The following is a 12211-nucleotide window of genomic DNA, read 5'->3' as shown; positions in this document are numbered from 1 at the left end:
TGAGCCAAATTTACCACCAGCTTTTATATAGCCTCAAAGCTAAGAATGGTTTTTACACATTTAAACGGTTCCAAAAAATAAAAAACAGAACACTTTGTAATCCATGAAAACTATATGAAATTCAGATTTTTCTGTCCATAAGTGAAGTTTTACAGGAACAGAGCCACGCACATTCATTGATGTGTTCTCTATGGCTGCTTCTGTGCTCCGAGGGCACTGTCGGGTAGGTGCAGAAAGCCCATATGGCCCACAAAAGCTTAACATATTTACTATCTGGCCCTCACAGAAAAGTTTGCTGGCCCCCGCTCTAGAAAATGGTCTTAGCCATGAGACAAATGATACCAGAATCTGACTGCATGAAACGCAGCCACTTGACCTTCAGAAGATTGTCTTGAAGCTTGTTTTCAAATGAGAGAGACAAACATCTGTCTTATTTAAAACACTGTTATTTGGTCTCTGTTAAAGCAACTAAGCCAGAATATTAGCTAATATAATTACTAAAAGATATTTCTTAAGTATTGTCAGTGATAAGCTACATTTAAATGGGAAGGAAAAGGGAAAACTACTTCTTTCAAAGGAAGCGAATGCCTCATACCAATGGCATTTCTCTGGGTGACATTTGATGGGTTATTTCCCCAACACATGTAAAAGGGACTATTGGGGATTCTTAAACAGTGCAGAACGTGGTGAAATGGTGCTGGTTGAACATTATTTTATTACTCTGGTATGAAAAGAATTGAAATTGAAAAAAGCTTGTTAATGAAGTCCTCTTCCCCCCGCCCCCTCCGAATTCCCTGCACTCCTCCAGGAGGCTGTTGAAGTAACAACAACTATCACAACAACAACAATAAATACAATTATGGAGTGCTCACCCTGTGCCAGGCACCATTTGAAGATCTTTGCATTATTATTAACTCTTTTTATCTTCCCCATTTATCATTACTTTTATGAAAATAAAAGTAATAGGTAATTCTACTATTATTCTCACTCTAAAGGGAGTTATGTCCTCAGAGAAGGTAACTTGCTGAAGGCAACATTGCTAGGAAGCGGCAGAGCCCACTCCCGAAGCCCGCTCACTCCAGAGCAGGTACGTAGGCAGGTACTCCAGCCACTTTCTGTCATTTCTGATCTTGGCAAAAAGTACCAAGGACCTGATTCAGGACTTCTATGTTGGCTAAAGAAAAGGAAATGAAGGAGAAATGGAAATGCAAAGAACTCTGCAGCAAAAGAATCCCCAGACCAAGATGGGGGCATCAGTGTGTGTGGTCAACAGAAGGCAAGGAAAAGTCACATTGCAAGGGGTCGTAGAGTTCAGTCTAGTCCTCTGGCCTGTGACCTGGCAGAGTGTTGGAATCAGACAGGGACTTATTAAAATACAGATTCCCAGGATCTTTCACAAGAGGAACAAAGCAGACCTACTCAGTCAATATCTCCTGGGCTATATCTAACCTGGCAAAAATGTAAAAGTCTAAGATTACTTTTGATGGTGACATATAACAACAGGAACATTTAAACACTGCCAGTGGTAGTGTAATTGGATACGTACTTTGGGGAGGAATGCACGTACACTATGACTGAGTAATTGCATTCCACAGTATGTACATATGCACACACACACACACAAGAAAATAAGAATAAACAAGAATGCATAAAACAGCATTCAAAATGGAAACAAATGTCCATCAATATAAGGAAAAGATAAATAACTTGTGGTATATTCATATAATGGGCTGCTACTGCACATGAGTAGAAATTAATAAATGATAGTTATACACAGTTATTATGGATCAATCTTGTAAAATAATATAGAGCAGCCTGGCTGGTGTGGCTCAGTGGATTGAACACTGGCATGCAAACCAAAGGGTCATGGGTTTGATTCCCTGTCAGGGCACATGCCTGAGTTGAGGGCCAGGTCCCCAGTAGGGGTTGTGTGAGAGGCAACCACACACTGATGTTTCTCTCCCTCCCAACTCCTCTCTCCAAAAATAAATAACATATTTAAAAAAATAATGTAGAGCAAAAAGGGAAATTCACAGTTGTATATGTACCATATGAATTCATTAATATATTTGTTGAAAGTCAAGCAAAATGATATTTTTAAGAATATATTTACATGCAGTGAAATAAAGAAAAGCAAAGGAATAAAATTTAAGATAATGGTTACCTTTGAAGGGGTGGTAGGGTATGCTATGTATGAATAGTATACAGGGGCTTTAAAGATAATTGTAGTATTAGTTTTTTTTTTCATTAAGTGAGTGGTGGATACCCATGCATTTGTTTTCTTACTCTATAAACTGGGCATATACACTATATTCAGAGTGGGTCGAAAGTAGTTTTACAGTTGTGCATATGGAAAATACTATAATAATAGATAATACTATAAGAATAAACTGTATTTTGTGTACTCACAACTATAAACCTATTTTTGCCCCACCCTGCATACTCACTTGTAAGTATAATGGCATTCATAATTTTAAAAATGTAAGAAAATGTGGCTTACAATATAAAAATATTTACTTCAAAAATTTTTGGTTGCAAAATGGAAAATTTGAATTTTTATCAATAGGGGACTGGGTAGATATTATAATAAACCTATATTATGGGATATTACATAGGAATTAAAAAGAATAAGTCTGCTATTTATACATTGATTTGGACAGATATCCACAATATATTAAAAGAAGAAAACAAGTTATAAAAATGTATATATCATCCATTTTAATAAATAATCACAATAAATCCACCAATGAAACTCTGTATGTTTGTATATGTTTATATGGCATGAAAAATACATATGGTAAGATACAATTTGGAAAGAGATTGCCAATTGCCTTCCTTTCAGCCATTTTCTCATTCCTCCTTAGAATTATAATTAGTTTTTATATAGGCATAGTGCCACACAGGATAAAGGACTATATTTCCCAGCATATTTTTCCATGGGTATAATCATGTAATTCATGAGTCAATAAGATGTATACAAAATTGTGTGCTTACAGTACCCAACACCAAACTATATTACAAGGCCACTGTAATCAAAACAGCCTGGTACTGGCATAAAAACAGGCACATAGAACAATGGAACAGAATAGAGAACCCAGAAATAAACAAAATTCTCTATAGGCAACTAATATTTGACAAAGGGGGCAGTAACATAAAATGGAGTAAAAATAGCCTCTTCAACAAATGGTGTTGGGAGACCTGGACAGCTACGTGCAAAAAAATGAAACTTGAGCACCAACTTACACCATACACCAAAATAAATTCAACATGGATAAAAAACTTACATATAAGCCATGACACCATTAAAATCCTAGAGGAGAATATTGGCAGGAAAATATCAGATAGTTCACGCAGCAACATTTTTACTGATATGTCCCCTAGAATAAGGGACATAAAGGAAAGAATAAACAAATGAGATCTCATCAAAATAAAAAGCTTCTGCATGGCTAAAGAAAACAGTATTAAGATAAGAAGAGAACCAATTGTTTGGGAAAACATATTTGCCAATGATACCTCAGACAAAGGTTTAATCTCCAAAATATACAAAGAACTCACATGACTCCACTCTAAGAAGACAAGCAACCCAATTAAAAAATGGGTAAAGGACTTGAACAAACACTTCTCCAAGGAGGACATACAGAGGATCCAGAGACACATGAGAAGATGCTCAATATCACTAACTATCAGAGAGATGCAAATTAAAACCACAATGAAATACCACTTTACATGGTCAGAATGGCCATCATAAACAAATCAACAAACAACAAATGTGGAGAGGTTGTGGGGAAGAGGGGACCCTAGTTCACTGTTAGTGGGATTGCAGACTGGTACAACCACTATGGAAAACAGTATGGAGTTCTCTAAGAAAACTAAAAATGAATATGCCTTTTGACCCAGGAATTCCACTGTTAGGAGTATATTCTAAGAATCCTGAAACACCAATCCAAAAAAACCTATGCACACCAATGTTCATAGCAGCACAATTTACAATAGCCAAGAGTTGGAAGCAACCTAGGTGCCCATCAGTAAACGAATGGATCCAAAAACTATGGTACACTTATACAATGGAATTCTATGCAGCAGAAAGAAAGAAGAAGCTCCTACCCTTTGCAACATCATGGATGGAACTGGAAAGCATTATGTATGCTGAGTGAAATAAGCCAGGCAGTGAAAGACAAATACCATATGATCTCACCTTTAACAGGAACCTAAACAACAAAACAAACAATCAAGCAAAATATGACCAAAGACACTGAAATACAGAACAGGCTGAGAGGGACCAGAGGGGAGAGGGGAGAGAATTTCAGGGGAAAAAAGGAAGGATTCACGGGAACAAGTATAAAGGACACATGGACAAAAACTAAGGCGGGGGTAGGGAATGGGAGGGAGGTGGGGAGCACTGGCGGGGGGCCTGGGATGGGAGTAAAAGACAGAAAACTGTACTTGAACAATAACTAAATAAATTTTTAAAAATAAATAAAAATAAAAATAAAACAAAAAAAACATAAAAAAGTTGTGTGCTTAAAAGGAGATGGGAGGGATTCCTCCACCTCTTTTATACTTCCTCTGCCTTTCTGCCTTCTTCTGGCCTGCAATGTGTCTCTGTTGGCTGGAGCACCAACAGCCATTTTGGGATCAGAAGGTAACTTTGAGGATGGTAACTGTGAGCTAGGATGGTGGTGTGCCACAGAAAAACAGATGCCTGAGTTCCTGATGACACCATGGAGCTACTATGTCCACCCTGGACATCCTTCGTCTGGACATCTTTTATGTGGGAGAGGACTAAACTTTTCTCCTGAAGTCATTTTTGCCTGGTATATTTCAATTGTATACAACTAAGTCTAACCCTAACCAATACACATGCCAAAATTAACATGGGTTATCCCAGGAGAGTGAGATTGAAAGCAAGTGTGGTGGCAGAGGATGGAACATTATCACATTTTTATTTATATTTCCATATTGTTTGACTTCTTTTTTAATGATTTTTAAAAAAAATTTGTTTTTATTTAATTCTTGTTCAAGTACAGTTTTCTGTCTTATATTCCCAGCCTTGCCCCCCTCCAGTGCTCCCCACCTCCCTCCCATTTCCACCCCCCACCTTAGTTATTGTCCATGTGTCCTTTATACTTGTTCATGTGAGTCCATCCCCTTTTCCCCTATGAACAAACACAAATTACTTTTATAATTTAAAGACTCTAAATAAGTTTTAAAATGAAGACAAAAGAAAGCCTTCCAAGTGTATATGATGTGATTGATGTCAGGATTGAGACCCTCCCCTCCCATTTCACAGATATGCAGAAGCTGAGGCCTGGGGTTCGTACAGTGAGTCACAGGTAAGGCAACAACTAGAACCCAAATCTTTCAATTCTCAGCCTACTGTTTTTCCTCTAAAGGCAGAACAGAAAGGATTTAAAAGGTGAGACCCTGAGAAAACAGAAAGTTGAAAGAATGAAGTAGAAACAGTCTGGTTTCTGATAGGTTTCAGGTTTGCATGGGATAGCCAAATGGCTAAATGAAAAAAAAGGTGACTGGATGGAAAGTGAGAAGTAGGTCTGAAACCAGGTGGATTTACAGTTCAGTTATAGGACGTCCTCCACGAAAGACCTGGCCTTGTTTCAAGTAGCCAAAACCTGTCTAGTGATTTAGACAGGTGACAAGCTTCGAAACACTACAAATCTTTTATTTTCTGGCTTGTTTGTCACCAGAAATAAGAGTATCCCAACTAAGGCCTGTAATAGGGATTTCCCCATTTAAAATTCTTAAATGTGAACTTAAAGATAAAATTAAATAAACAGTATGATAACAAAATATAATTTTAAGTGCTTATAAAAAGAAATAGTCTTCTTTCCTTATCTAAAATGGAAGTTGGCTTAGGGTCATATTTTTAAACTGTAACTTCCTATAAATTTCTAAAGTTATATTTTTTTCTCAGTTAATTTTAGCCATCTAGAAAATGATTTGCATAACATTCTTTTGTTCACCTATGGAAACATAAGTAAGCACAAAGATAGGGTTCTTTCAAGGTTAAAATATAAAAGTCATGATAAAAATAATTGGAGTTCACTCAAGTTTATCGCCTTTTATCACATTAGTTTAGTCACTATTGCCTACTGTGGACAACCCAGTATCAAACTTGATCATTTTACCTCTTCTTCACTAACTCAGGCGCCCCTCATTTGCATGCCTCTTGTCCACTTCAATTACAGGATTGAGAAAAGGTTTTGTAAAAACTCTTTGGTGCTTTTTCAAACCCTCAGCTCAAAACACGTTAGGAAAAGATATATTTATTTGCTAAATATTGACTCTTCCTAAGTTTCTCTCTCATACATAAAAGTGACAGGAGTTACATAGACACTACAAGTTTTTGTTTTTAATTTTTACTTGTTGAAACTGAGCTTCCCTGGTTTACTATCATGGAGAAAGAGCTCTCTTGACTATTTCTACAATTCTAGAAAATAAAACTAGCTAAAGTTCATTGTCACTAATATAAGATCAATATCATATATTTTATAGAATTCAGAATAATAAGAAAACATACTGCACTTAGAGTTTGTCTTATTTTCTCTACAATGTAATCAGCTTACCAGTAAACTAAAAAGCTTAGAACATGAAGCTGTGTTTGGTAGCACTTCAACATTTCAGAGAACACGTGTTGCTAATGGCCTTTCTACTCATCTCCCTTCACTCACACACATACCTGTGGGGCAGAGCACGTGCTGAACTTGAATATCAAACATCAGAGCCAATTTATTGCAGGTGATAAGGAAACAGTCTTACCTCTAGAAGCAGTTCATTTTTCAGTGCCAAAGGCAAAGTGTTTAGTAGATATTTTATAGGTCCTGTGTCCTGTACACCACAAGACATCTGTGGTTGCTCAAACTAAAAGTACTTCACTAGGGATGAGTTCACACGGCTTGTGTGTGTGTGTGTACTCATCCACACACATGTATACGTGCACAAAAGGTTGCCCAGCAGAATATTCTTCGGAAACTTTTTAGGAAACAGCTTTGATGATTGGCGCTGCATTCTTGTCTATGAAACATTCAGATGAACAACACGCTAAGTGTTTTGAGTGCCGAGTCCTAGGCTCAGGCATCTGCAAACAGATTGTGTCATTTCGACCAAGTCTCTTTGCAACCCTGGCCTCGGGTTTCTCATTTATCAAGTTGGAATAGCAACACTTCCTCTACATAGTTCTCAGGATTTGGGCAGTGAGACTAAAAGCTAGCAAGCCCTCTGAAAACTTTACGGCACTATGAAATCAAAGGAGCCCTCGTCCAGGGCACCCGTAGTAAGAGGAAGTAAACTAGTCTACTGCTTGACAAGATCCCCATATAACCAATGTAATTTCGTAAGCAAGGAGGATGACTCATACAACAAAAGGTCTTGATTAAATCACATTTGGAAAAGAAAACAGGCCTATCTTTTCAGAGTGTCTCCATGTGCCAAAGACACAGTGTCCACAAACAGAAGGCAAAAGGGCCAGTGGCTCCAGCAAGCCCTCTTACCACCATCCGAATGCCCCTCGAGGGGCGGCCCCAGACCCAGGGTGGGACGCCTCTCCCCTCTCCACAGCCCACTTAGTGAATCACCACATTGTAAAGTGTTCAACAGTTTTTACATGAATAAAATAAAAATTAAGTTTTCTGGGTGTGTTTGGTTTATCACAGTAAGTCTGTGTTAATATTTCCTAATCATAGTGACCTCAGCCTGCCAGAATGCACAGGCCCCTAATCCTCACTGTAATGTTTTCTCATTAGCTACGCAGCATTGCCACACCAGTGGCAGCAACCAAGCACTGCCTCAGGCACCACTGGAATTAATTACTAGGAGAAACACTGCTGTTTTGAATTGTCATCTTGAATTTATCACTTGCCACTTAATGTAACTCATCTGACCTAATACCTCCATCGTGTCACCAGGGGCCTTGGCACGGGTTTCACCAGGGTAATAGCAGGGGGGTTCTGTATACCTAATGCGGCTGCAACGCCAAACGCACAGCTGCTGGAGGCCTGGTTAAAATCCTACCCTGGAGGCAAAGCACACTAACAATGCCCCTAGCAAATTGCAGATTACCCATACGTCATGTTCTATCTGAAGCTAAGAGTGATTCAAAGGTAGGCCCCATACATCTAATTTCTGCTGCTTGGAGAAGATAATCTTTCATTTCTTTGGACGGAACAGCCCTCACCACTTTTTTTTCATGCTATGTTTTTGAACATAATAAAACTGGTTATTCATGTATGGAAGGAAAAGTGGCTCTGGGGAAACCTGTAGTGCTGGGTCTGGGGTGCTTTTCTTATAAATTCTGAAGAAATCGCTCATTAAATTATACACACAAAGAAATGTAATTTCACCAGAGGTTATGTTTCCACGGGCAAAGGGACAAAAGTATAACCCAGGATGAAGTCTGTGCTGTCCATTGGCAGGGCTAAAATTCACCCTGTATTTGTGAGGGTCATTCTGCATCAGCTATTTTAAAACGCACATTTAATAAGGGAACTAATGATTTGGCTAGTTTCATTAAGCCTAAGAAATTATTTCAAGTTTTCTGCCCATTTTGGATCACCTGAATGTCATTATTTCCACTTCAGTCTTTCAGTTCTACTATGGCTACTAGTTCAAAACACGACGCATTACATGCATGCATACGGGTGTGTGCATATACATGTATAAATGCTTGCAGTCTCTGCAAGCTCATAGGCATAATGACAAAATACCGCAATGTGACACCAAACCATTAAAATCCTACTGATGAGCTAATAGTAAAATGGGCTTACTCTGACAATGCCAATTCCCAGCCTGTTTCATAGACGAAAAACATTTCCTTTGATTACCACACTCTACACTACGCATAGTAAACTTTGGGAGATTTATAATGCAATACAAACATTAGTAGTTGCACAATTGTGTTGCTTTAAAAAGACTATTTATAGAGAAAATACAAAATCTTTCCCCAAAGTATACTTAGACCTAAGCCACCATAATCTTCCTGCTCATACAGCAGGAAATCTAATACATTGGCTCGATAAACCTGTAGGAAACAAAGGTTTTATGTAGCATTAAGTGTCACAATATTAAAATGCCCATATTGCTTTCAATTGCACTTATAAGCCCCTTTTTAACAACCCAGGAAGTTGGTACCATTATGAGAAGAATGTTGTCTTATGTAGTAAAGGATAAGGAAGGGAAAACAGAAACCTCGCCCCTTCGCCTGTGCTGACCTCTGATTAATACCACCGGTGCTTTTACACAAGGAGTCTCTCCTTCAAACCCTCTTATTCTAGCCCTCTTGGGTTGTCAGGGTATGTCCTGTCACTGGTGACATAGCATTTAAAAGAGTGTCGAAAGAGCCTCAACTGCAATGCCAGCTCGGCCACCTGACCTCTGGTTTCCTTTCCTGTAAATGGAACATTGTGTGCTATGAGCTATTGAGGCTGAAATTAAGGACTACAAAGCTCTTCCAGAAAGCCAAGTTCTTCCTTCCACAAATACTCCTTACAACTGGTAATTTAGCAACACCAGAAATCACCACGCCTGAAGAGAAAACGGAGGCAGTTGCTTCTGTGAGTTTTGCAGAGCATCTAGCACTCTGTAGCTGCTTAATTAATGCCTAATGACAATGAGGACCCACTGGTGAAACTCAGCTACTAACTGGGGTCCTATAGTATCTCAGCAAGTGTCAACTTAATGGCCATTAAAATAGAGTATCTTCTATTTCTATTGCACCTGCCAACTCCCCAAACTTTCTATGAGCAGAAATTCATTAACTGAAGTTCTTTACTGAAATATTAATGGCACAAAAGTACACTTCAAAGACTTAAGCAACACCCGGGGTCAATAAACAAACAGAGTCTTCAAAGCAACAATATCCCCCTTTTTGTTGCATGGACAAGCTCCAGCAAGGGAGCCTGACAATCCTGTATTGGAGTCCGTGAATCCCAATCCACTGGGCTGTCTTTGCATTTCTTCATGGGAGGGTGAATTGAAGGCATTTTCAATAAATATACAACGTCTTAGGGCTATGTGAACTATTGGACTATAGAAACATTGTGATATTTGCACATAAGGAAGCATAACATGCTTTCACACATTTATAAAGGACCGGGGTAGTTTGCATGCAGGCGATGGCAACAATCCTTCTCCCTCTGTGCAGATGAATTAAAGACTGCAGCCTATGGGGAGTTCTGTCGCCACACCTCACGCAAACCTTGTGGCCTAGATGTATCTACCCTGCCCTTCAGGAATATCCTAACTGCTAACTTTCATGGTCCCACACCCACACGACACCTCCTCAGGCAGGCCTCAGTGCAAACACCCTGAGAAATCTTTGCTGATCTTTAGATATTTTTAAATGGCTTAAAATGAAATATTTTTAAATTCTGACTATTACCTTTAAAAATGTACCAGGGCATGCTGGGAATCAATGGCATCTAGTGCTGCTGCCTTGTAAAAAATCAAATCCTAAATGGTTCATCCTAATGTTATTGGCAGATGTGTTTTTATACTTTCAAATTCCTTGGAGCTGCTGGAAAGGAAAAGAGAACATATAGATATGCCTGTGCTGATGAAATGACATCATAAAATACCTGACTGTAAAGCAAGGGGACTCTGTGGCTGGATTACCTCTTATTGAAATGGGGACCTAGTGCAAAGGAGAGAGAGCATCATGTGATTGAATGTTTTCAATTACTTTTTACAGTGTTCATTCTCACCACAACATGTGTGTGTGTGTGTGTGTGTGTGTGTATATATATAAATGTGCATGTGTGTGTATATATATATGAAAGATTATTTTACATTCTAAGTAAAAGAAGTGCACATGCAGCATTTACTTTGCAAATGGAGACCCTGTTGCCTCTCACCACTCTACTGAAATATGGCAAATCTATAGCAGTACCGATACAATCACCAAAATGATTACTTTTCTGTCAAATTATTCCTTTTCACCATAATATCCAGTTTCACCACAATTAACTATATTAGCCACATATTCTGTAACCTGGTAATACTTGTCACATTGGTATTTAACATCAAATATACTCCATTTCCTTCCGGACTGGAAATGCAATTATAGGTGTATCTTTTTCATTTCTTTTTTTAACAATTGCAAAAACAATATTAAAATGCCTGTGCTACTATAGTTTAAGGACCAAAGACAAAAAGAAATGGAAACTGCAACCACAACACAAACAACTCTAATGCAATTCATTGTTCCAGCTGGAACTTGCTAGGGCAGGAAGTAGGCACTGAAGGATGCAAGTTCAGGTTGAGCACAGAGAAAAGCTGCTCCCCAGAGCAAGGGCTGTTTTACATGAGGGTCCTGAGTGACATACATCTCTGGCCATTATATTTTTGTTTTGTCCATGTCTCCAAGCAATAGCAGAGTCCACCCCTTCTCCTCCAACCTTCCACCCTGCCCCTTGACTCATGATATCTTATTTGGGGCTAGGAAGAGAGATTTGCATACAAAATATTTTCCACCACCTGGAAAACAATCTACCTAAAAGCTAATTCCTAATGCTCACAACTGTGAGGCTGGGCTCATTGCAGCCATTGTCATGCAAACACAGTTGTAAGTAATAATGTGGCCTTTAATGACAGAATGATGGACCTGCCAAACACTTGCTCCTGCCATAGACTGCTTGCATTTCCCTGCTGGAGAGCACAGAGATGCCCATCTGGGAGTTATTAACATATCCTCGTCAATTCAGAGCCGACTTTAACATAATCCATATTTGTTGGAGAAAGTCCAACATCAGCTTGAGAACAGCAGTCACGTGCCTCAATGACACATTTCAAACAGCACACTCGGAGCATGCTTGGGCAGCTAAGCAATTCAGAAATGTAAATAGCCGAGGCATTCTCCTGACTAGATAAAAAGGACAAATCCCTCTTGGCAAGAGACTGGATGCCCTCTTAATGTCGTAGGAAAACAATCAACCCACGAAAGGTATAAATTTCAGAGGCATTGATTTGGGTTTGATAAGTCGCCAGGAAGGTTATCTCTTTTGGTTTATTCCAATCATGTTGGTGCAATCAATCTCAAGTCAAACCTTGGACTTCAGCTGTTGTCAGGCAGAGCTGTTTGTCTGGGATGCAGGAATACAGATGCTTTTAAACCAACAGTGTTGTACATTGTATGCTTGCTTGTTGACATATGTATAAGCACACATCTCTCTTTAAAAACACAAAAAAGAGCTATGGGTTC

This window comes from Sturnira hondurensis, unplaced genomic scaffold (genome assembly GCF_014824575.4).
Source record: "Sturnira hondurensis isolate 20B ecotype Veracruz unplaced genomic scaffold, ASM1482457v3 Scaffold0004136, whole genome shotgun sequence".
Classification (NCBI taxonomy): Eukaryota; Metazoa; Chordata; class Mammalia; order Chiroptera; family Phyllostomidae; genus Sturnira; species Sturnira hondurensis.
Note: the sequence above shows the minus strand (reverse complement) of the source record.